This window comes from Topomyia yanbarensis, chromosome 1, assembly GCF_030247195.1.
Source record: "Topomyia yanbarensis strain Yona2022 chromosome 1, ASM3024719v1, whole genome shotgun sequence".
Classification (NCBI taxonomy): Eukaryota; Metazoa; Arthropoda; class Insecta; order Diptera; family Culicidae; genus Topomyia; species Topomyia yanbarensis.
Window position 1 is genome coordinate 209,916,491 of NC_080670.1, and position 26,348 is coordinate 209,942,838.

General features: G+C 41.3%; 1 protein-coding gene and 1 long non-coding RNA gene across 2 annotated transcripts in view; one reads left to right on the forward strand and one right to left on the reverse strand.

The window, feature by feature from the left end:
• LOC131690629 (uncharacterized) lies at window positions 1-25,022 on the forward strand. The gene is made up of 3 exons (XR_009305601.1): window positions 1-954; window positions 24,784-24,822; window positions 24,906-25,022. It is a non-coding gene; the product is annotated as an uncharacterized LOC131690629 (long non-coding RNA).
• LOC131690621 (uncharacterized) overlaps window positions 1-26,348 on the reverse strand; it is a 117,359-nt gene that overhangs the window by 37,860 nt on the left and 53,151 nt on the right. The gene's annotated exons all lie outside the window — the stretch shown is intronic.

Genomic DNA, 26,348 nt, shown 5'->3' on the forward strand with positions numbered 1-26,348 from the left:
TGTAGTAAAGTGCACCTGTTTTCTTACCACTCTCGATCAGCTCAGCTGGTCTGGTGTGTTGTGTGTTGTGTTGGTGTGTGCGCGTGGTGGCGGCGTGGCTATGCGCCTTACCCTTGGCTGCTTCGCAGCTATACCGTTATAATCTACGGAGTTTGGACCTGTTGATTGTTGTTCGTGTTGTTCCTTGTCTCGAGAGAGGTGAAGGAAGCAGTGCGCAGTTAATGATGCTGTGTGAGATCGCTATACGGTGGAATCTTGAGGCTCGTTGTCGCGAGCCTTGAGAGTGTGTGACCTCCTCTCGTATAAGGGCCGAGAACAAAAACAAATGCCGTTCGATGTGTAATGGATTGCTGCTGATCACAGTGTGCGGGGGATAGTTTTTGGTTTGAAAACAAAAGAAGTTCGCCGTCTGCTTGAATCAAGTCACTCGCTGTAATATGCATAAATAGTTTGGAAAATAGAAACGAAGAGGACTCGGTTCAGTTTTCGGAATGTTTTAGTGTCTTAATGTGAAAGGTGAATGTTGTAACGGGAGAAATCGGTCGCATATGTGCTTCGAACAGCTGAACGAAGAAGCACAACAACAAAGCAAACGAAAATTGCTAAGAGATTTTTTTTCCCAACCGGAACGTGAATGGGAATCTGAGAAAAATAGAAATCAATCAATAATAGAGTTGGCTACAAGAAGCCTGAGTCAAGATCAGGACCGTGAATCTAGTACATCTAGTTCGAAATCGTAAGCAGAAGTGTGATTGACAGGAGGACGCCGAGAGCGGAACAGATTCTGCGAGGTGTAACAGTGTTTTTTTTCGTTCGCTTTGGAACGTTGCATCCGAGGAAACCGATGCTGTAAAACGGAGCACTGCATTGCTTCCTGAGTAACTTGTTTGAACGACTAAAGAAGTAGAAGATCTTCTATTTCTTCGTCCCTCATCCATCATCATACCCTGAACGGTAAGTTTTCCTCCAGGTCGATCGCAGGTTTTAAGAGTATGCTTTTTGCTTAGCACAGCTGCTGCACCTCTAATAAGTACATATACCTACAATTTAATACTGAAGCTTCTTCCTTCCTGTTGCTTCTCATCGCATCCCGGTAGTCTGTATTACCCGAGAAATGCTCGTACGGATGAGCGTATGAATATTTGAACATACAGAGCGGGCCTGCGAGGTGATCTGGTTTAGCGTTGACCGCTATGCGATTAGCGATCATCAGCAGGCGGCGAAGTTGCGTGTTGCACATCGATCATAGTCGATAATTGTTAGTGGGTTCTGACTGGAAGGGTTATTATCCGGTTTTCTTAAGCGTTTCAGGAAGAATGGGTTTGTTTTGATTCGAAAATGATGGAACTTTTTCTAACAACGGTAATGAAAATGAATGTGTAGTCAATGAGATTTTTTTCAGTCTTCAGAGCTATACAATTATGGATTGTAATTGATAAGCGTAATGTTATAGATTATAGATTGGCACATTTCACAATGACGTTTTAGCAGGCAGGCTTGTAAATGTGAAATTTCACCTGGCGTTAGTGGCGACAAGTCTTTTATGTAGGACTACCGCGTTTACATGCCAGCTCACAATGTTGAAGTCGACGGTGTGGTCACCGATTCGATTTTGTTATTCTAAAACACAGGGTTAGCTGTTTCAAGAATTCGTTACTTCAGTGAGCAAGGATTTCGAATGGTAGTTGTACCGGAAGGGATAAACTGGTGTGTCCCTTTAAACTCGTATCGGGGGATCTTTGGTAGAATTGCTTTGGATTTAATTACGTCTTCTTCGACAGAGATCGTCTGCCTATAGACAGATGAGATCCTTTGAAAAAGTTTAATTTTTTCTCTTGAGAGGTCGCCAAATATGACTGCTCGAGGAAGCTCTGACAAAAACTCGAAGTAAACAGCTCCCAGACTTAGACATTTGAGATCAAACAAATAGCACTAGAGACTAAATCACGACACAAGTGATACAATTGCTACAATTGCAGTTAAGGCCGATTGCGGCGGATCGTATTTCTGATTGTGACATTAAGTGTACGGTTCAGATGTGCGGTCGTAGAGACTCTACGAACGCGTTGGAATAAACATTTGTTCGCATTTCAGACCGCGGTAATCAGATTATAAGAGCTATGGCGTAAATGTGCGTAAATAGCGATTGCATGATCGTCTTTGCGTATTATGGCGAAGGGCTCGAGCGTTTGTATGTTATTGTGTTCGGTTACGAGGGCGTTTTTTGTCGCGTGCTCTTGATCGCACGAATCTTGAATCAGATACTTAATTTTCAGTGTACGGTTCAGTTACTAGAAGAGATTGAGTTCCCTACTTCTGCTAGAGTTCCTAGTCATCTCGGAAACTTGTTGTCTAGTGTATATGACAGGGTGTCGATTCATGGAAATAACATGGAAAATCAGGAAATTTCAAGGGATATATTTGGACTTAGAATAACCTGAAATTTCCAGGGAATTCTAATTAAAATCAGGGGAACAGTCTTGTTGAATTATTGGATGACACTGAAGCGACGCGCTTACTTTCTGACAGCTCTGTAGCTAATAGAATTTCCGGATTCCTTCCTCGTCAGTTCGCAGCGGAACTCGGTGTTACCTGAATAAGTTCCACTGGCTATTGAATCATTTGCGAATTAACTGATGATGTGGAAAGAATTGTAAGGGATTTAATTACAGTAGATGAATTTTTCATAGTGGATCCTGTGTAGGTTTTTTCCGTAGTGCTCTGTTCATAAATGGCACATGGAAATCTGGTCTTGATATGTACATAACGTGGTCTAAGATCTAGATAGCCTTTGGTATTGTTGCATCAGGTAAAAAGTAATGAGGTGTGTCACGCGCATTCTCCTGAAAAAGCCTAGTTTCGTCTCCATATTTCGATATTATTCTTGCAATGAACTTCTAACAACTACAAGTTGACAGAATGTGTAGTTGTACGACATATTGGAGATGCCTTACCTCAATAAAGCTTCGTCAGCTAGACTGTTGAACGTTATCATTACATAATGTTGGATAAGATAGAGCTGTATAAAGATGACTTCCGAAAGCTGAAATGCTTTCACCTTAAAAATCTTTACACTTGGGGAACAGAAGGACGGACACGGCAATATTTAAAATCAACAGCACTGTGTCAAGCCCAAGTATGATTTCACTTTGCTACTTCACTTGTCCCGATGAACCTATAACAAAAAGAAACACGATCACCATCCAAGAATAAAAGTAACTATACTTTATCTTTCACTAGATCGAGGTGACTATGACTCCTTATGATAAAATTCCTTTTGATCATTACATTGTTTCTCTCATCTTCCTAGTTCTTGCTTCGTGACGATTTTCCAAAAGCGCCTTATGTCTACCGTCCTCAAGAATCTAACAGGATAAAAACTGTCGTTGTAGTATTTACGGATGTTTGGAATAAGATGTGGGACGTTGAGATGGTGCTTACTTAATATAATGCTACCGACTCAGCAGTGCGCCCATCAGTAACATTCTGACCAGAGTCAAAAAATAGTGTTAACAGAATGCAACTTTTACAGGAAACTGTATTGTAAAGCTGGTCGTCGTAGTTGTTAAAATAAAAATGTAGCAAGCATCAACGCGAGGTATAGTATAGGTAGATTTATGTTATGATCTGCGGATCGGAACGGAGTTGGATCCAGAAGAAATATGGATTTCGAAAAAGCAATTACCCAAGTAAACAATAAATATTATAACGACGACGCCTAATATCAGCTTTAGATATCGCATAGGACAAGCCGTTAAGCCATATATTCTGATATAATGCCAGTATCATGCCAGAAAAGGCGAAATATTGCGCTATAACTGTGCAAACCTGGTATCGGCACTAATCATGCTATTAGATAACTTCAATTGGCTGTCATTTTCCGCAATGCGGTTTTGCAGCGGTTTTTGTCTTTCTCATATAAAGAACGGCTACGCAATCACTCTAAAAATTTATTTTTTACACGAGTCCCGGAAGGCTGAGAGTCACATACCATTCGATTCAGTTCATCGGAAAATGTCTGTATGTGTGTGTGATTTAAGGAACGAAAATGTGGTCATGGACAGTAAGCAGGCCACCTTTTTGAGCTAGCTTAACTATCATCGACATAATAATTTTCTTGTTGCACCGCGAAAATTGAGATCTACTCGATGCTGACAGGAGTTTCGCAATATCTCAAAGTTGCCGGTACCCAACCTAGGTACAATCCCGCACTGCGTTGAATCTCTGATTGAAATATCACATGGGCAACGTTGGAAACTCCTTGTTTCTTTTCAAATGTCTAAGACCCGGTGCTGTTTGCTTCAGATTTATGGCAGAGCTTCCTCTTGTTGGGATATTGATGGCGCCTCAAGAGAAAAAATGCTACAACGACTGCTTGTAATTAGTGCCATACTGTATGTATGACACGCGGCACAAACAACCGATCATGCTGACGATCCTTGTCGAAGAAGACGCAAAGAACTCTTGTCAAAGGCCACCCGACACTAGTTTGCCGAGACACACCATTTTGTCCAGTCCGGTGCGATTGCCATCCAAAATTCTTGCTCACTGGAGCAAGGGGTCTTTGAAACAACCAATTTCGTCCTTCAGTCGTGGATCTGTCAAGTTCGAATCGATAACTACACCATCGATTTCAACGGTGTGAGCGGGTATGTAAACGCGTTAGTTCTATATAAAAGTCTTGTCGTCCGTAACGTCACTTGTTTGCTTTAGACAAAATATCACAATTCTGAGCTTATCAAAGTGAATTTTCGAGATATCTGGCACAGTTGAATATTTCTGCGTTTTGAGAAATATTAGAATATTTTGCGGACTATCTTTGATTCGAAAGAAGATTGGATACGGTCGAACCCAGTTCAATGTGTTTGATTTTAAATGGAAACTTGGAGTCGTTGATGATGAATCTTGTTCGACCTCTATTTTAGGATCATTTTGGCCATATCAGGAGATTTCTTTTATGCACGGGTCTAGAGCCAGGACCAATGTGAAAACTGTAGAAAATTAAGGACTATTCCTTCCTTCCTCATGGCGGATGTAATTTGAAAGACAAGTCTGAATAAAGGAATAATGTGGTCATCTATCTTCACTGAATATATGACAGGATGCAACCTATTTTCTTAGTAACAGGAACGAAGAATATGTGAAAAGCCTAATCAGAAATAGATCATAAAAGCATCTTTGGTTCACTTGCTTGTGCAAAAAGATGGGCTGATAATGCTATACTTCGGCTGTACATTGTAACTGCTACGATAGAGTTTCAATACAACAGTAGTGCAAAACCTTGCGATTATGTACCTGTTATCGACAAATGTGAAAGAAATTAATATTTTTTTCACATCAAAGATCTTCATTACTGAACCATAAAAGTTCAAACAATGATAAAATTTCGGCTGGTTGACTGATTTCCTATAACTGACAGATGTCATTAGTCTCAAATAGTGGAGTAAACCATTAAAAACTTTACGGTGACGTCACAAATGAACTAAGTGTGCATTTTTAACAGTTCGCTTGTACTGTTTACATGCACTTAGAAAAATTCTTTACGATTTGCTTCGAGCGAATCTAGTCGTCCACAATTTTTTCTAAGTCCATGTAAACAGTAGAAGCGAACTGTCAAGAAAAGTGAGGTTAACTGTGCCAGTAAAGAACCTAATACAGTTTCGGTAATCGGACAGAAGAAATCGCCTACCTTGATTTGTTTATAGCAGCTACCACCCATGAGATTATAAAGTGGATTGGAGAGCGGGGCTTGTATATTAGATATCAATCAAAACTCACACAATTTAATCGCCAAAGTGAGAAAAAACTAAATCCACCCAGTTTTGCGTTTTGTTTTCGATTCTCATCCCTATGTGTACGTTAATACGTTCCTCTCTAGCGTAAAACGTTTGCCTCCACCCCGTGCTCGACCTGGGAAACCGCGATCGGCAAAAAGCAACCGAAGCAAAAAAAAGCAGAAAACAATCCAGAATCGGGGACGAGAGTCTTGATGCCTGTTTTTTTGTGTGTAAATCGAGAGCATCATTCACCACCATCCAGTGGCTGCCGCATCAGAGCCTAGGCCAGGCGCAGAAAAGTGAAGCAAGTGAATTGGAATCACTGGCTGGGTGGTTTGGCTTTAAGGTGTAGGTAAAAGGTAAAACAAAAGAAGCAAAAAAAAAACATAGCCACGAAACGTTTGCTAGGTTGGTCGAAAGTTACTCTTCCGCGCAGCCACAAATCAGCCTCAGACTGTGTGTATGTGTGTTGCAGAAAACCCAGAAAGATGACAGGCTTGCGCCGGAAAGAGTGCCCGTGGAATTAAACTGGCAACGTGTGACAATGGTTGCTGAGATATGTATCACTGCAACTGAGGCGGTCGCCTATCGCTTTCTGCCACAGATAGGTAGGTAGGTAGTGCCGAATGTCAGCTCTTGATTTACCTTTCCATCGTCGTGGAGCTCGCAATTAAATCAAGTGTGACAGAACAGTTGCAGTGGAATTCCCATCGCATTTTGTGCTATTCGTGAATGTGCAAAAATTAAAGGGTTCAAACCTTGATCTTCAACAAGTTCATGCGATAGTTTTAGCGTTCTTAAATAAACAGCTACAAAATGTTTCCCCCATTTGGAAAAATGCGCCGAACAGTGCAATCTTTCTAAGCAAGGCAGCCCCATATCTTCCGCCTGTTGAACACATAAAACATATGTTTCTCAGATAGCAATGGGAAGCGAAATAGAATAGCCGCAAGCTGCAGACCTTCATACGGGATTTCGATGGGATTTACCATGGAAGCCGTTGGATCTTAAGTTTTCCTTTCTTCCTTTTCGTTGTTGCGCTTCGGTATATCGGTTAGCATACCAATTACCGCGAATGGTTATTAGTGCCGATACTTATCCAAGAGGCTGCCGGTATATACGTGAACGTGATATATGCATGTATTCCACAAACATATATCTGCCGGCTGTTTCCCGCTCTCCAGCTTACCACCGTATATGCTCTGATGGACGATCGCGCAGTCAAAGTTTCGCCGTGCAACAATGTTCCAACCGTGACCTATTGGACGGTGGTTCGAGATCAAGAATTGTACCCGCGTGGCAATCGAGAACCGATGGCGAACACAAGCTTCGGAACGGAAGGTAATTACGGGTTATCCGGCAGGTCGAAATCATAAATCTCTCCGTTTTTTCCCAACACGAGAATGCGACCCTCCGCGGAGCGGTGCTGTTTCCGCTGAACTCGGTTTTAAGGTCGCGAAAGTCAGAGCATTCCTACGGCTAAAAGAGCTATTATTACTGTATTATAACTTCATTTCGAAGGGATTTACCTCCCTCTAAGATTACACTCTCCGGTATGTGGATAATGAGTTAGCGAGAAACTACCGGGACGGGCAATTTTCTAAGCTGGTGTCCCCTAGGGTAAGGTACAGTACTACGGTACCGCATAAATATGCTTGGTTGCTAATTGATGTGAGGAGGTGACTACATCAGCCAGTGAAGTAATTAACTTGACTGATTATCATCTGGGCATCTGTTGCAAGAAAGACGCAAGTGGCGTCTGCTATTGTTGGAGGGTATGCAGACTGTATGGGACCTATCATTAAATCATATTCAATTGTTCACTTCGTGTGGACAATTTTCAATTTAATAACCACTAGCTCGGAAGATAAATTACTCTAGGGTTTCTTTAGATACCAAGAATTGAGAAAAACATTACGGCAGAACAGTAGCGTGAGATTTTGAACGTCAATTACTACCGTAGTACTGAACAGAATGAACCATGTTTGCACTATTTGGCCGAAAATAATTCCAACAATCTTGCATTAAATGTTGAAGTATGTACAATTAACATAAACTGGAGAGAAATTGATTTTTTTAGAGTTCCAAATTCATTCTAATTCAGCATCAGTCTTATAACTACTATCGGTACCGATCTGTACGAAGCGGCGGTGAAATCTCTGAAACATCAACTCCGTAGAACTATGAGAAACTCCCTGCTAGCTTAGGACGAATTCATCACACTGTGTGCTCGCTCAATCTCTATCCAAGATGCCTGACACCGAATCGAACGACATGGAAATTTTAATACCTGGTCACAAATAAGCATTATAACGTAGCCTAATATCTATTTTAGAACCGCATATATGGCAGTCTTAAAGTCCTAAAGTAATGCCAGAAAGGGGAAAAATTGTGCTATTACTGGTAAGAGATTGACAGCCCGTTGTTTGCATTACTAATGCTACTACATAGCAACAATAAATCGATATCAAACTTAAAAGTCTGATGCTATAAGAAAGCTTCAATTGGCTTTTTTTCAGCAAGGAGAAAATTGTTTAAAACCCCATTTGCCCTTTAAATGTCACACAACCTATAACAAAATTAGTTATTGAAGAGGCATTTCGAGTTTCTCTTATCAGAATCCGACACTCACTTTTGCACCCACCCTGACTAGATAATTAAATAAGAAGTTTTACTGGCTTGACTAGGCAGTTTTGGTTAAAAATCATTGAGAATGACGCCCCTTGCAGATACTCAGACGTATTCTTTATTTATTTATTACCCAATAGACATGAAATACACCGATGAAAAAAGTAGCAGAATAAACACATTAGTCGGAGTGATTAATTTCTTCCTAATTTCGAAGTATGTATGACATTTATAAATAACCTACGGAAATTGATTCTCACAAGATCTTTCGAAAGCGACACAGAAAAACCAAATTTTCCACATATTTCGAACAAAGTCATCAATATGGAGTACCAACAGGACAGAAACTATAAGCACAGACTAACAGACATAACACTATGAGGGAATTCTCTCAAAAACATCATTCCGGCAATGTTCCCAGAACACTAGCTCCACCTTTTATTCACAATCCCAAGCACTCATTTGCTGGTGGGTTACCCCTCAGGTTCAAGGACAATTTTTCCCTAGTGATCTATCCCCTATACGCTTGCTCATATGTCAGTGGCGCCATAATTGCAAATGTGGCCACAGTTCCAACTACAAATATATTTAAAATGACCGTTAAAGCGGGCGAAGCATTGTTTTCGAGTGTTATGTCTGTTAGTCTGTGCTATAAGTTTAAGATCACTGTAGATTTATCTGTAATATCATCGGGCGGAGCATTTTTCGGAAGACTGTGAAATCAGTTGATGCTAGGTGTTTAAAGGCGTACGTACGGAGCATTTTCTCTTGAGACTGTATATGCAAATCGATTAACTGAGCAGACGATTTATTGGGGAATTCAATCCACCTCTATCGTAGCAAAATTCGAAAAGATTTTTTGCTGAATATTTGTTTCTTCACCTAAAAAATAAACATTTCCGGTCCTTGGTAGCTTGAAAAATCCGATTTACACAAGACTGCTTGACTGTGAAATCAGCTGACGCTGCGTAGGAAACGGACGGATATTCAGTAGACTTTATACTAAGGAAACAATTTTTAGGAGCTGCGACATGGTTGGTGGATTGTTGTTCATGGTGCATAATATGAGTTGAATTAGCTGTCACCACACCGTCAGGATATTCTTTTCGCCCAAACGAGTAAAAAAAGATGCTATTATGATCTGCTGCTGTTAAAAGTTCTTCTTGTCATTTGCTATCAATTTTGTCATTTGGTATCAGTAGCATCCAGTCATACAACGAGAAAAGATAGATGATCTCCCGTAATTACTGTCTCTTCAACTTTTTACTTTGTGTCGGGTTCTAGGACCGTGCATAAACGGACTAGCTTAACACACAAATATTCAATCGCGACGGATATCACGAAAGTACGCCCAAACAAGCTCCGCGCTGTAATATCCTATCTAAAGCAAGCAAATTGTAATACTGACGACAAGTATTTTATAAACGGTTACCGTGTTTATATTCCCACATACAAAGTAGAGATCGACAGCGTGATTACCGACTAGTTTTCAATGCTAATTAAAAGCCGCTTACGGCAAAATATACAACTACATTACTGCACTGCCATTAAAATTCTTTTCTGGCAGGTTGCCCCTCAGGTTTGGGAACAAGTTTTCACTAGTGGTCTATCCCCCATATGCTTGCTCATATGTCAGTGGCGCCATAAATGCAAATGTGGCCACAGTCCTAACTACAAATATTTTTAAAATGACCGTTAAAGAGGGCGAAGCATTGCTTTCGAGTGTTATGTCTGTTAGTCTGTGATTCTAGTTCAACCAAAGATTAAGCTTACCGCAAAACTGGGCGGGCTTAAATTGGGCACTTTGTGTTGTTGCGGCATTTCTCCCGACACCGAATATGACTGTATGACATGTAGTTGTTTTCTCATTTTTTGTATTTCGAATTAATGTCGAACACGACATTATTGCGACACCGAAAATGTCATGCCAATTTTCTTATAATGTTTAAAATTAAACCAAAATTTTAGGGTCGCTTTATACATATATTTACTTCAAAAATCAAAAGAAAAGTTAATCGATGGAGCCTTGAGTGCCAAATTGAACGCATTTTCGCTTGATGCCCTCCATCAAAGTCTTTACAGTGTCATCCGGTACCAGTTTCTCAGTTTTTTTTTTACATTTTCTTAACATGTCCTTCTCATCTTTGACTGTCTTCTGGCTCTTCCGAACTTCCCGCCTCATCATTTCCCAGTACTGCTCCACCGGGCGCAGCTCCGGACAGTTTGGCGGATTCATGTCCTTTGGAACAAAATGGACAGAATTGGCCTCATACCACTCCAGGACACTTTTAGAATAGTGGCATGATGCCAAATCTGGCCAAAATAGCGGAGATTCGTCGAGCTGCTGCAAGAACGGCAAAAGGCGCTTCTCGAGGCACTCAGATTTGTAGATCTCACCATTTACTGTGCCCTTTGTCACGAAAGGCTCACTCCTCAGTCCGCAAGAGCAGATGGCCTGCCAAATGAGATATTTGGAGGCGAACTTCGACATTTTCTTCTTCTTGAATTTGTCGTCCACATAGAACGTGCCCTTGCCGGTGAAAGCTCCAATCCCGGAATTTGCCTAAAATCGGCTTTTATATACGTTTCGTCGTCAACCACACAGCAGCCATATTTTGTCAGCATCTTCTCGTGCCCGAGTTTTAGCCGTCGATTGTTGCCGCTCATCGCGGTTTGGGAAGTTCTGTACCTGGTATGTATGTAGTCCAGCTCTCTTCTTTGCATTCTGGACGTAGCTCTGCGACATGCCGATCTTTTTAGACAAATCACGGCTTGAGACGTTGGGATTTGCTTTAATCATCCGCTTCACCTTTCCCTCCGTCTTTTTGTTCTCCGTTCCCGGTTTTCTTCCAGCTCCTTTGCCGTGGTCCAACGTCAACCGCTCCTGGAACCGCTTCAACACTCTGGAGACGGTTGAATGGTGAATGTTCAACATTTTTCCCAACTGCCGGTGCGACAAGTCAGGAAATCCAGGTGTTTGGAAAGTATTTGTTCTCTCGACTCGCGTAGGTTCACCTCCATTTTCGTTGAATCGAAAAACACGACTTCGAGTTTGACAGCATGTAAACAATACACATCAATGAGAAAGTGTGCAAAATTTGGTCGATTTTTACCCAATGGTAAAAAAGTTATGCCCTGTTGAATGTGTCGCAATAATTTCGTGTTCGCCCTTTATAGAAGTTTGAACTTTTGACCCTCTTCTTTCGTTTTAAAAACAAAGTCTCTGTCGAAAAATCTCCAACCCTACGCCTGGGGTTGGGAATTAAACTCAGATGAGCCGCGTACAAGGCAATCGATTCACCCACTACGCCATGCCCGACTCCTGTGTCTTCTCGATGATAATCAATTTAGCTCACACCACTTTACTAGAAAACGAGCGAAAAATTTTGCAATGATTCACTACGTTTCCAATTGGATTTCAAATTTTCGTGTCGTACAACTCAGACACGTACTTTATTGATTTTTGTATGCATTTTAAATTTGAGAACAACGCCATCTATTGTCAATAAATCTGGATGGTCAGCTGACAGCGCAGTAGCGTGGTCTTCTGGAACCTTTTGTGAAACTTCGGTTTTATGCTTCTTTGGTTTTTTCACTAAGTTCGACTTGCGAACAAGAATTTTGTAAAGTGACTGAATTTGATTTATTTTCTGACTTATTCCAATTATTTTATAATGTAGTTCAAGATTTTAGCGCCTGCTTTTCCTTCGAGACAACACGCAGGACCAGGGATTAGCTCAGAAACATAAATAGTGTTTTCGTTTTTGGAGCTAGCGTCAATCCGGTTCTAGTTTAGTCCTGTCACTAAGTTAGTGTCGGATTCTGATGGGAGATGAAACGCAACGCCTCTCCAATAGTTAAAATACTGTTTAGAACTATGCTTCCTCGCAATGCATTGTAATGAATATTTTAACCTTTACGGAATTTGGTTCACGTGCGTTATACAGTATTCATACGACACTTTTTTTTTTTTTATTCATTTCGTTTATTTGATAGGCACAAATGCGTTAGCTTGGCGGTGCCGAATTCTTTTGTTTTTACATTTTGAATATCTTCAAACTAGGAGGTTACAATGTTGAAATATTTTTTTAAAAAAGAGAAAAAATTTACAGCTATCTTAAGACTAGAAAAAAAAATTCTATATATAAAAGAGGGGGCAAAAGATTTTTTTTATGAAAAATTTTAAAACAAGGAATTCAATACTAATAGTTTTTTAGGAAATATTTACAGTTATCTTAAAACTAACAATATAGTTTGGTACACAAAAGGGGGAACAAATATTTATGAAAAATTTCACAGATGTTTTAAAACTAGGGATACAATTCTATTTACAAGATGGGGGACAATAGTTTTAACAAAGAGTAGAAATTACAACTATCTTAAAACTAGGAATACGGAATACAAATTTGATTTTTTATCGGATACTTATGCTTGGTCATTTCCAAAATCGGTGTAGAAGTAGTTGTATCAAGGACAGGGGAGAGAAGGCGTAGATGGTGACCGGTAGAGAAGAGCAAAACTTGCAACTTTCGGGCAAACGGGAGATCAGCGAAACAAATTTGCGCCTCAGTCTAGTAGGTCGGATTGGCGGATGGTATTCTTCGGACCCGCGGGGAATCCTTCAAAGGGAATCCTTCGGACCTCGAGTCGCTCTCGCTTCAGATTCCGTAGCGATAAGGGCGACGGCGGTTACATAGTGGCAGTCTGAAGCTTATCGGTTCCACACGGCAAGAGAAAACTTCTAAAAACGAGAAATAAAAAGAGAGGGGCTAAATTGGGATATTTATCGTTTTTATGAAAGTATAAATAAGGGACATATAGGGGAAATCACGATTTGCCAGCATATCTCGGACTGGGACATTGGGTGGTCTACCTCGGGCCCGAAGGGAATCCTTTAACTGAGACCTGGCGTCCAAATACCCGGCGCATACCCAGACAACGTGCTCGATGTCATGATAACCCTCGTCACAAGCGCACAGACTACTCTCCGCAAGCCCAATACGCCGCAAATGTGCATCTAAGGTGTAGTGGTTGGACATAAGTCGGGACATTACACGAATAAAATCCCGACCCACATCCATCCCCCTGAACCAAGGCTTCGTTGATACCTTTGGGATAATCGAATGTAGCCATCGTCCAAGTTCACCATTGCTCCACGAGGTTTGCCAACTGTTGAGTGTCCTCTGACGACAAATACTAAAAAATTCGTTGAAGCAGATTGGTCTTTCGTATATGTCACCATTTAATGCGCCCACCTTTGCTAATAAGTCGGCCTTTTCATTGCCCGGAATAGAGCAATGAGAGGGGACCCAAACAAAGGTAATTTGATAAGATTTTTCAGATAACGTACACAAGGACTCCCGTATCTTCCCCAGGAAATATGGGAATTGCTTTTTGGGCTTCATCGCACGAAGAGCCTCGATGGAGCTGAGGCTGTCCGAAATGATGAAGTAGTGATCTGTGGGCAGAGTGTCGATGATCCCAAGGGTGTACTGAATTGCAGCTAACTCTGCGACGTAAACTGAAGCGGGATCATTGAGCTTAAATGAAGCGGTGATAGTATTGTTGAAGATACCGAAGCCAGTGGACCCATCGAGATTTGATCCGTCAGTGTAGAACATTTTGTCACAGTCGACTTCTCGGAATTTATTATAAAATATATTGGGGATCACTTGAGGGCGTATATGGTCCGGGATCATACGACACTTATCTTTAGTAAGTCTCGAACGTAGGTACCTTGCCTCATTCTTCACGACAAGTGCGCTACTTTTGCTGCCTAGTACATATGTTCCAATGCAATGAAATATGCCAAATATAATTCTCATTACATTAGCATTATATAGGATTTATATTTGCTCTATCGCAGCATACGTAAAGCGAGCTTGCTTTAAAAAGCCGGCGGTACGTCAGAGTTACCAATATCTTTCATATCAAGTACAATAACATACGAGTAGTAGACGTTCGAACGGTAGATGGAGAATAACGGTGTGGCGGTGTACTATTTACAAAATCTGAGTTCTTCCTATTCGTCAACCCACAACCGTAACGAAGCATTCTCGCAAAAAACTTAAAAATTTACTTTGAATCATTTTAAGTAGGTACGGTTCTGTTACAAATGAGTAGATTTGACTCATCAGTATCTGTATCATTTAAACAGTATTTGATAGCTGTCAGTTGTAACTATCAAATAAAATTCGTTAGTTGGACATAGGTGTTGGTTCAACTAACTAAAGTTGACTGTATTTCTTTTGAATGGAAATTATACGGTTATCAAAATTATTTTTTAACACATTCAAGGCCAGATGGGATTTTTGCATGGGTCCATGGCCATGCCCCACATTAATCCGGCTCTGACCGTAATTATTGTCTTTCTTCAATCCGGTGTGTATACTTTTTTCCAATTAGTTTCATGATCAGTTTATGAAATCTTTCTGCTTTTTTTTTGTTTTGGTCTTTTGGCAAACCCGCCCTGGTCTGTCGGTGCTCAATGAAGTCCATCGCAATAGATGCAAATTGTTCATTTGCGAAAAAGAAGGCCCCAATGCACTTGTATCTCGTTGTGCGCCGAGGTGTCTTTGGCATCCATCGTTTCACATTGTGCACAGTTGGTGGTCGGGTAGAGGTCGAACATCAGCTTGATCGTTGAAAGAAATTAAGTCGCGTGAGCTATTATTTCTCCAAATTGCAGATTATCATGAATTCAAATTCGGTGAAGTTAATTATAAGTCTGAATAACAGTGTCATTTGAACTAACCCTGATGGGGTCTTCAATGGGTGGTAAACCGTTGCAGTGGAGCGCACTTGTTTGAACTACAAACGCTTCTTTGAATTTGGTTTGCAGTATGTAGCCAAACAAACTGTCAAAAAGTGCAGTGAAAACTAGATAAAATTTCACCGAAAATGTATTTGCTAACGTTTCACGACAATCAGTACCATCCAAATTGAAAATTTAGCTTGAATAAATGAAATATTAAAGTTGCAAACTGAAAAGTGTCGAATTGATAATGAACTTTTAAACTGTAGCTAAAACAAAATTACAATCTGAATTGGTCTAATCCGTCACTTTCAAATTGAAAAGTTGAACCGGATAGGGAACTAAAACAATGAATTTGAAAGAAAATAGCAGACACAAACTAATTGGTATTAATGAAATTCCGTACCAGTCAGCCGGTGAGATAGAGGAACAAGCAAAAAACAAAGCTGAAAACTAAAAGTGCAATCTAAATCCAATTACGGTTTGGAAATTGGAAGGTAATCATAGTCATCATCTGCCTCCGTGTCGTATGTGGCTAGTTTTCCTATACGTGCCGCAAGGTGGCCAGGCTTTGATTGATCGATTTTGCGTATCATTTTGATACTTCGATGCTTAAATCAATGGACGATCCGCTTTCTTTCACTTCCATCCCTTCCGCGAAGCGTCGTTCAATCGAAGACGCGTTGCGAAACTAAATTGCATGAGCACTTTTTTTGTTTCGCTAGTTTTATCTTGATACTTCCAAACACGTATACGCGAATGTATAGTAGGGGTTGTACAAAGTTGGATCAATTGATTCGAGTCGTCTCCTTTTGCTAGGGGAACACCATCACCACCCCTTTCACCGCCCACCGTAGCGAAGATAATAGATTTCACTAAACGACTTCTCGTCACGATGACGCTCGAGTGGTCAATAAAACTTTCATCGTGTGTTTGCTTGAGTTTCAGATCTCGAAACATGCCGTGTAGATCAGTTTTTTCCGTGTTTTGTGATGTGGCCCGTGTTGCCAGAGCACCGTTTGTGATTCGCTGGCCACAGGCAGAGATGTGAACAGGTGCATTTATACTACTAACATCCCTTTTGGTCAGTTATAGAAAGCTGTCAGTCGTTCTAATTCGCCAATTGGGCAGAGCTGGTGGTTCAACCTGGTTAAACCCATTTCAAAACCTGATTGAAATTCTGAATCGATTCCGTGTGGAATCCACCTCAAATGCAACAATCGGTATTGGAATCAGTCGCTTATTAGCACTTATAAACATATTTTTATCAATGCAGTTGCACAACTGGCAACACGCGCTATGTACAATGCAAAAAACAGGAATCCCTCAAACAAAGCCACGGTGAGTTATGCGGCCTGCCACTTTCTCACACACGTGGAGTGGAGTGAGCCCAACGAAGATATTTCCTAACCAAGTGCAATCCGCCCTCAGTTCCACCGTAGCAGAAATGTCCGCCTGCAAAACAAAATCCACCCATCTTAGTATCCGCGGCAACACTTCCTGCTTGCATGGCTAACTTGGTATAGTAATTCGACAGCAAGACGCGTCTTGTGCCACTCGTTGAATGTTTTTTTTTCTGCATCGGGGAACGGAAAAACAAAGCAGGCGCCTAGTGACGGCCGCAGAGTGTTCGGGATGGCTTTAGAGGTATTACATTTCAATTTTCAATTCAATTAAAATTCGTTCCGCATAAATCGATGCGCAGAAACAGGAGGCTGATCCGGTACGAAACTTTCTTCGTTTTGCATGCGATCAAGGCAGAATATCTTTGGGTGAGGAGTGCGTTGCATTATCTGGTAGAAATAGACGAACAGTTTGCCAGCCTTCGCTGGCAAGGCCGGCTTTGTTTTCGTCTGTCGTGTTTAGCGGTTTGTGGCATATCGGAAAGATGTGATTAGATAAAACTGAACACCTATCTAAAATTGATTTTTTTACTTAATCTTGGAGTGTCGTACAATAAGAAATAAACAAAAAATTAAAATGCTACAAGAGCTGTTCGAAAAGGTTTGTTAAAAATCTTATGTCGATATAAGACAATTTTTGCTTGTTGTTAGTTTTTCTAGAAAACTCATCTGACTAATCCTACGGTGCTTGTTAAATGTACGGCATTTTATAGCTATGTTAAATCAAAACTTGCAGGTGAGTGAGTGGAGACCAGTGAGCCAGTTATGTACGGTAAGCAAACTAGGTTTGACGAACGATCCAAGTCCATGTACATTTGGAACAACATTAAATGTAGCTTCAAGCTGTTCTCATTTCATATTCGACAGTTTTCACGACGCTACCCGCGTTACTGGTGTCGAAGAGGTTCGATTGTGATTAGCCGATTTATTCTTGATGGTCACAACGTTAACATTTTGGCTAAAAATTGGCAGACAACCTTTATAATACAAACGGAAATGCAATGCTGCGGTAATCTGAGTAATACAGTGGAGGATGAGTGGCTATTACTCAAGAATGCCTCAAAGTAGACGACACACCCAACGTTATTTTGTTGGTAAATAAGGATGCTCATCTCACGAAACAAAGCTTCCGAACGAACTAAAGGAGTTTGCACTCAAAGCGTCTACTTAACCGGAAGGAGTGCTTGTTTGTGAATTCAATTTTGACCAGCAAAGACAGGATGAATTGTGTCAATAGGTCCCATTGGATATCGCGTGCCTTGTTGAAGCCATCTTTTGCCACAGTCCACCGGTCGTCCCGGTACCGTATGCGGGTGTGTCAAAAGGACCCTCCAAACTTCGTGCTGCGTCAAGTATCCATATATTTTGAAACATTCTGTCAATTATGATTCCGTTCATTCATCCGACTTCGTATCAATGCCAGATGCCGTTTTTGTCCTTTAGTTTCTCCTTCGCAGTCGAGCTCTTCTAACCAGCTTCTAGTGGTTGTCCCGGTTCTGTGGTGGAGTCGGGACAAATCTACGACAGGCCAGTATAATGGATCTGTGAGCTCTTTCTTTAAGTGAAGAAGAACTAACAGATGTGTTGTATTGGACTATGGACAAGGGATCTGTCCTAACTTCACCCCAGAACCGGGACGGCCGCTGGTCGATAAAGCTCGGCTGTGATGAAGGAACAAAGGGCATCTCCACGACTGGTGACAAGTGTGCTCTTCGATTTCCAGCCTTGGTTAACGACGTGACAAGCACAACGTCCAAACAGTTCACACAATGTATGTGAAAGCATAAAGCAACAGACTGTACTCGATTGTTGTCCCAGGTAGCCAAGCACGGCCAGTGCTTACTGGTTTCTTGAAGAGAAGGTAGAAACGAACTTTTGTCTTGATGATACGATATGATATCACAATCGCAAACATAGAGAGATTTGGAATGAATAGTTGTGCTTTGCAATGGTTTGGATCCTATTTCAGACCGAGTGGTTGTCGTATGAAATAGCCAGGTACCCACATTTACTTCTATGTAAGGATCACCATAAGGAAGCCACTTGGGACCTGGTGTTGTACTGCTGTACTTCGATGTACTTTTAATGTTGAAAACTTCACAACTGTCCTTCGTGGATAATCTTAAGATATTTCGTCTGCATTGCCGAATTGAAGATTGCAGATTTCTTAGTTTCAGGTCTTTGTTGTTTGGCTGATTTTCATGGAAGATGGACCCGATTTATCTTGTCTACCATTAAAGAAGACGTCTCCTTTGGCAAAGTGCATCGAGCGCTAGGATTCATATTCAGGGTAGTCATAAATGTTACCTGGAATATTGCTCTGAAGTTTGGAAATCGAACTACAATAACTGCCTTGAGAATTGAACCCGTGAATTGAATCGGTAAAAGGCCGGTACTGGAATGTTCTTATCCAACAATACAAAAACACCAGAGCGACATAAAATATTAAAAAATATACTTTCATTGGTAATCTTTTATAACTTTCAGTTAACCTTCTAATCTTGCCTAGGGAAGAAGCAAAAAAATACTCTGTTATAGCTATTGATAGCTACCACGCAATCAATTTCAGCTGCTTTGTTGCTTATCCACTGCACAAACAGTACATCATGGTTCCTCCGGCTGAGCAGTGAAATCAGAAAACCACAAAAGTGAATCTACTACGAGAATTACCATTACGACTGACTTTAAAAAAATCGTATTAGACCAAATGTCCTAAAGATGATAACGGCGATAATCTTCACGGAAGTGGCTATATCGTTGGCATAATGTGGTACTGCCAACGTTCACAGAAGTCACGGAGAGGGTCGACTAGCTTCTAATATGCTACCAAACACGCCTGCTGAAACCGCCTGCATCCAAACTGAAGCCCTGCCTTGCCACTGGGTGGTTGCTGGAGCTGAAGTCGGACGAGCTCACGAATTCCTTGAGAAACCATCGTCCTCACCATGGACACGGACCGCCACATCGAGTACACCAACAGTTTACTCCCACCCAACGGTCGCTTGCACCGGAAAAGGTATAACTCCTGGAACGATAGTGACAACCGCTTGTCTCTAGCCGCAAAGCAGGTGATCTCTCAGCAGCATCGCAGACCCTGCCGGCATCTGGTGACCCAAAAAATATTCCGACCACTTCGAAATTTTTACCGACGGCTTCAAGGCAGATGACAGCGGAGGTAGCTGTAGCAATGACAAGAAAACAAAACGACATCCCCAAGGGGCATCTTCTCCGGTTCGCTCTCGGTCATATGAGAAATCCAATGCGGCACTCTTTTGTCCAGGCCATCGAAGTCCGCAGTGGCCTGCTAACTATCATCTTTTGGCAAGGCGGGACGATGCTGAAGCCGACCGACTGGCCCCCATCGACAGGGGGCCCGAACCCGGGTTACGACGGAGCTCCAAGCGGTCGACAACTTTGGTGGAGCACACGAAGATATGCACAGAAAATTGAGAGTTTACCCGACGTTTGAACTGACAGTGACAACCAGAAAAGGGAGAAGGTTCTCTCCTGACCACAAACACTGACCGTCGAACACAAATATCTGCTTATGATACAATGATCGTATGGCTAAAGCCTTAGTAAACAAAGAAAATAACACCATTATCAGATCCCACATTATTGAGGCTTCGGCGTAATGTGACAAATAAACAATGAGACCATGATCTCATCTAAAAACAAAAATCAAACCTAAGTAGGTATTCAAACCAACTCTTATAATTGATGAAAACATTCTTTGAAAAACTCAGAAAAGGACAACAGCGGAGAGAAAAACTGCATTTTGGCAACATATGGCCTGACATTGTATGGCAACACGTCCAATGTTATTTTATTTATTTTTTATTATTTATTTATTCAGGCTGTAACCTCGAGGGTCATTAACTTTTTTCGAAAATAAGATACAACGTCGTCGCTAGAGCAGCTTTGATTTTCGCTGTTAGATGTTTTGTGCTTTTTGAGTTTTTAAGTGACTCAGGTGTAGCCGTTTTCTTTTTTGTGTATTACTTCTCTAGATATGTTAGCTATTGGTTTGGGGATACCGCTGTACAATTTTTTGGCAATTGTTTTTTGACCGGCTGTTTGTGGCGTATCAGCAGATGTCGAAGGTTTTTTTTTGTTAGTGTTGGTTATAGTAGATGAATTTTCGTTTGTTGTATCGGCGCATGGCTTACCGTAGTATGCCATCTGGTTACAGAACTGGCACATGGGTGTCTACCTAGGGTATGTGCATTAGGGTGGGACAAAAATAGATTCCAGCTCCGAGCAACTTTTTGGGTACCATTTGGGTCCTAGAACATCTGTGCAAATTCTTAGCTTGATCCCTGAAACTATATTTTTGCGCCTACTGTTTAAAGTTTACATGGGATTTTATATGGTAAAATTAACTTTCACAAAATAATTCCTCCAGGGGTCGCCCTTTGCTTCCTAAAAATAAACCGTTATATGGCTTTTGTAGGAAATTTAACACAGAAACAAAGTCTCGAAAACTACGAAACGATCTGACGCTTGAGAAAAAAGTTATTAAGCTGAAACCAATTGATGCTCTAACGATTGATAAAATATTCATTTTTTCTAGCACCACTGTTTTTGGTTGTTCAATTATATGCAATTTTGTTTTGATCTTCTCTTAATGTGTCTAAATCATTTTTCTATACTCTTTGGTCACTTCGCAAAAGTTTTGAGGGATAAATTGAGTCTTCTTTTGTAAATAATAAGAGAAAATTAAAGATTTTGTATATAATTCGACCGTCAGCAGCAGTGATGCTATGAAAAGTAAAATTTTCATTTATCTTCAGGGCATCAATCGGTTTTTGCTTAATAACTTTTTCCACAAGCATCAGATCGTTTTGTGGTCTTCTAGACTTTGTTTCCTTGACAAATTTCCTATAAAAATCAGACATCTATTGTTTTTTAGGAGGTAACGGGTGACTCTTGGAAGAATTAATTTGCAAAAGACGTTTTCCCCATACGAAATCCCATGTAAACTTTAAACCGTGGGCGCAAAAATATAGTTTCACCGATCGAACTAAAAATTTGCAGAGTTGTTCTGGGAGCTAAATGGGACCCAAAAAGTTACTCGGAGCGAAATTTTATTTTTTTCATATAACCATGTCCCACTCTAATGTGCATAGAGTTCTTTATATGTAATTAACAACTTGATGTGATCTGCCTCTAAGTGACTTCGTGTTCCATATCGTTCTTCGCTACGAAGCTTTCTAGCTTGGCTAAGAGTTGAACGTTATTAGTACTAATTGTCTCGTATGATGCAGTTGTATGTGTGATGCTTCTCTAAGTCAAAAGGGGCTTGTTGAATGTATTTAATAGGTTCCTCGAGGGTAACAGGATTGGAAAAGTGAGTGTAATTGCTATCCAAAACCATGAAAACTAGTCTCCGATCACAACTCATATTGGCCGATTGGAAATGCTCTCATGTACCTCAAAGCTGTTCGAGAAAATCATCATATTCCGCCTCGCCAATCGGGTTGACGCAAATGGCTTTCTGTCAGATACACAATTTGGCTTCCGCAAAGGCAAAAGGACAAACGATTGTTTTGCTTAACTGCCAAATTGCATTATTTGCTCTTTGCTAGCAGAGAAAGAAAGAGTAGACTGTGACACCGCCTTTGTGCTCGTACACTGCAATAGTGACCTTTTTAATAGAAAACAGTTTGATTCTTATTCGTCATTATTGCATGCACATTCTGGAGTAACTAATAAATACTGAAAAGTTTCGACAAATCACCCAGTGTAATTTCTATTTCAGCTTGCGAGCGAGTATTTCCAACCCACCCAATCGCCTCATTCGATGAGCGGGATGTGACAACAATCGAAGCAACCGACAAAATTCAATCCGACAAGGGCGCATAAGGCAACTGTAATTATCGAGACTGCCTCATCTTTTTTTCCGTTGCAATACTCCCTCTCTACTGCCAACAGTCAATAATTGCATCAGTCATCGCTGTTTTTTCTTCTACTTTTTCTTCGTTTCAGTAATTTTGCTGAATTGCTGCTGCAACTGTAAATTACATCTTTTATTGCAGCCTGTGCTCCGGTGCACATTTCTCAGGAGGAATGATTCGACCCTTTCGGCCCTACCTGGGTCTGTGCCATCGGGAAACCGAAGAGAGGGAAAAAAGAGTCCGAGACCATAGCCCATTATTAACGGAGAAATTTGTCATTCCCGACAATTGTCATTTTTTTCCATAGACGTTTTGTTTTGCTTCACGACCTACTGAGATGACAGCATGGCGATTAAGGCCCTTGACATGTCCAACTTTCCCGCGTGTCGCGCAGTTCGAGTGTACAACCACTGCTACACAAAGCCCAATTGATCTTTGGCATTTTGCAATTTAAACCTGACGATGCTTTCTTCGGTTGGCAATGCGGTTCGGTATGTCCAGTAATGGAACCGATTACGGGATCAACATTGTCTATTTTTTTTCAATGCAAACTGTCATCGGTGACAGCGATGATGCATCGGCAACCGTCAAGTTCAAGTATATATGTCGACCGCCGTATAAAGGAGAGTCCGATAGCATTAGAAAAGGTCGCACTCTGATTAATTGAGTGCGATACAATGACTAACTCGGGGGAAAAAAATGGTAAAAGTGAAATCATGGTTATCCATGTGATCGCGTGAAAACTTTGAAATCATATCGTTTTATGTGCTGATCCCGGTGAAAAGAGTGCGATCAATTTGCCGGGGCATGTGTCGCCCTGACGCGTTAAAATCTGGGTTGAAATTTCACGGATCGTGGGCATGGTTTTTGGGGTTAGCAACAGCCTTGACATTGCTGAAATTTTGATGGATGGTATTTTAATTGCAACAGGGGTGATTTTTATGTGCGTTTTCGTTTCATTCATGATATTGATGGTGTGTGCTTGAAACAGTCCAATGTGTTCGTAGACCCTTCAAAACCAAGAATAATCATATTAGGCGACCCCTTGATAGCAAATCTTATCACAAACATCCTCTGAGTCAGTGCAATGACAGCCAGCAAAAAGTGAAAGACCTCCGATCAAAGCAAGCGAGATGCAGGAGCTGGTAAGGTAAAAAATAAATTTCACTTTCTTTCGGGCTCTTTTGTCGCTCTCCACCTCTCTTTTTCTCTGTGACCAGCCGTCAAACGTCGTCCGCGTCCAGTTACCTGGACAGTATCGGCCGCTGACGCACCTTCAGTAGACAAAATGATCACCATTGTAGTGTATGTCGTAATATCAGCCCGGGGGCAAACCAGCGATTCGGTTGATGCAACATCAGATCGGAGAAGTTGATTATTTACATATTTTTATCGGGATGAGAGATAGCCAGAAAGCATTCACAATTTCCTTCAGCGATGGTTGCCAGGCCGGCGAGGATTGCAGTTCCGTTGAAAAACAAAAACAAACAGGGCCATCCAAATAAAGCTCCAAACCGCTTGTCATCTGTCAGTCTCAATTAGCTGTCAAAGATTTGCACGAATGATCGAACGGATACAGGGGATTGTTATTTTTCCCCGCCTGTCAGTTTTGACAGCTGATAACCAAAAACGAACGGTTTTTCTTTTCCGAATCAAACACCGAACCGATAACAGTCGAAGAAATGGAATTATTGACAGCAGTAGCCCATTCTTCGAAACGGAGCAACAAAAAGAAAGACCGGCTGGAGCAAGAAAAAAAAAATGCTAATTCATTATGAAACTCTACAATCATTCCATCGGATCGTTGCCGAGTTGCCTGAAACAAAAATCCCGTTTCCGCGATTATTGCATCATCGGCAGACCGCGATCAGAGACGGATACCGACGGAGCAAGCGAAGCATCATCGGTTTCATGTCTCTCGGCCAGGCGTGGCTGACTGACTATTGGATGACCCCTGGTTTTGCCATTGCTTTGCTGAACGATTGGAACGATTGTGCGGGCCGCTTATTAGTAACAAGTGATAGAGGCTCTCTGTAATGGACATTTTGCTGTGCGTTGTTGGTTGGTTCAAATGCTGCAATTTCCTATATTTCGTTTCCATTCGAGTCGAAACGTATCAATTCCAATTCGATGAAGTGTGTGTGTGTGTCTGTGTGTGGCAAATTGATTTTGGAAGCCGCAGGCGGTTGCCTACCCAAAGGATGGTTGTCGTACACTGAACTGATAGGTGTTGGGTAACGAGTGAATTTCGCGTCTCATACATCCTATTTACCTAGCAATTATGCAATCATGTTTTCATCAATTTACTGTTTTGCTCTTTGCAGGTTTGACTGAACAGCGCCTCCTTCGATGGTGATAAATCGGTGAGTAAACAAACGTTTGTCAATTCGAGTATACGAGAGGTCGGGCAACCACGCGCAAAGCCATAAATCGTCGTTTTTTTCAGGTACACATCCGATTCAGCCCAATTCGCTGGTATGTACAGAGCCATCGAAGAAATAACTACAGCCTGTTGGCATAGTCGAGCACTTTCTCCTAGTTAAGAGAAATCATTATGGCAGAAGATAAAAAAATGGGTATAGTATTTGTTCACCCATCCCAAACAATTGCATTACAAATTCCTTTCGCGTGTCGAACCCAAATGTGTTAGCCGAAAATGGCAGCCTTTGCGATGTCGATGTCGAATTCGATACATTCGCATGGATCATTAGTTTTTTTTTGTGGTGCTCCTCCTCAGGCTGCATGCTCGCCGGCTTGTTATTTTCATTTTTTGAACTCGCGGTTTATGATTGCGTGATTTCAACATCAGGTTCAACAATCAACAGAGTGCCATTATTGCATGCACGCTAATTACACTTGCTAACCACAGCCTGCTGCGAATGATGTGCATCGTAGAGGTCGTGATCTCGAGACGTTTTGTTTGGTTGATTGGTGGATGTTGTTGGTTGACGAGAGTTCTATCGTAGGTCGAAGAAGATTCTTCCAATTCTGCAGTGTACCTTTGACGAACGAACGAAAACGAAAAAGAATCCGGTATAAATTTATGACCTCTGGAATATGTTCATTTTTTGTACCCAGCTATCTTCTAAGCTAACACTTAGGCCGATGACATGTTTACGCGATTTGCGATGCGGTAGCGGTAAGCGAAGCGAATGCGTTTGACCTATCTCTTTGGTGTGTGCATGTAGAACGCGTAATACTGTCATAGTAAAAGCGGGGCGAACGCGGCAAAACACTATGACGCGTCCGTAAACGCTTCGCTTTCCGCGTCAGCTTGTCATCGGCCTTACATTTAACTTTTAAAAGATTCAAATCTGTTCAACAGTGTCGGACACAATATTAGAACCCTTGCTGTTCTAGAAGCTCTTCGGGTCATCAACAGCCGTGCTACGATTATGTCATAGTGGGGAAACCAATGCTGATATATGCCACTGAACATTACCAACGTTAACGCGGAAAAATAGTCGCTATCTTCTAATCTCTACTTTCGTGAAAAACTTTATTAAAAGTCTATTTCCAGCGATAGAAGCTTGTTCTGGTGAATTGGATGAAGTGTTAATTGATCAGACTAGGAACGGATTTGGATAAAGAAGCTGGTGAAAAAAAGAGGTGAACTAGCACGATCTGTAGTACGAAGATCAAGTTCTTCGTAACTCGCTCCCCAACGTGTCTCGGGTATCCCAATAATTCTGTGGTTACTGGGGTAAGAACCACCCACACCTTAATCACTCAATGTCCGACTATATGAAGTTCCAGGGACGCTACAGATCAGCAAACACTATTATTTGAGGATCATCTGCGAGCCAGCAAACTAAACTCCCGGAAGAACTGAAGGTTAAGGAAGGTCACGAACGTCCGATGCACACCCTAATTAATTGAAGGTTTACCG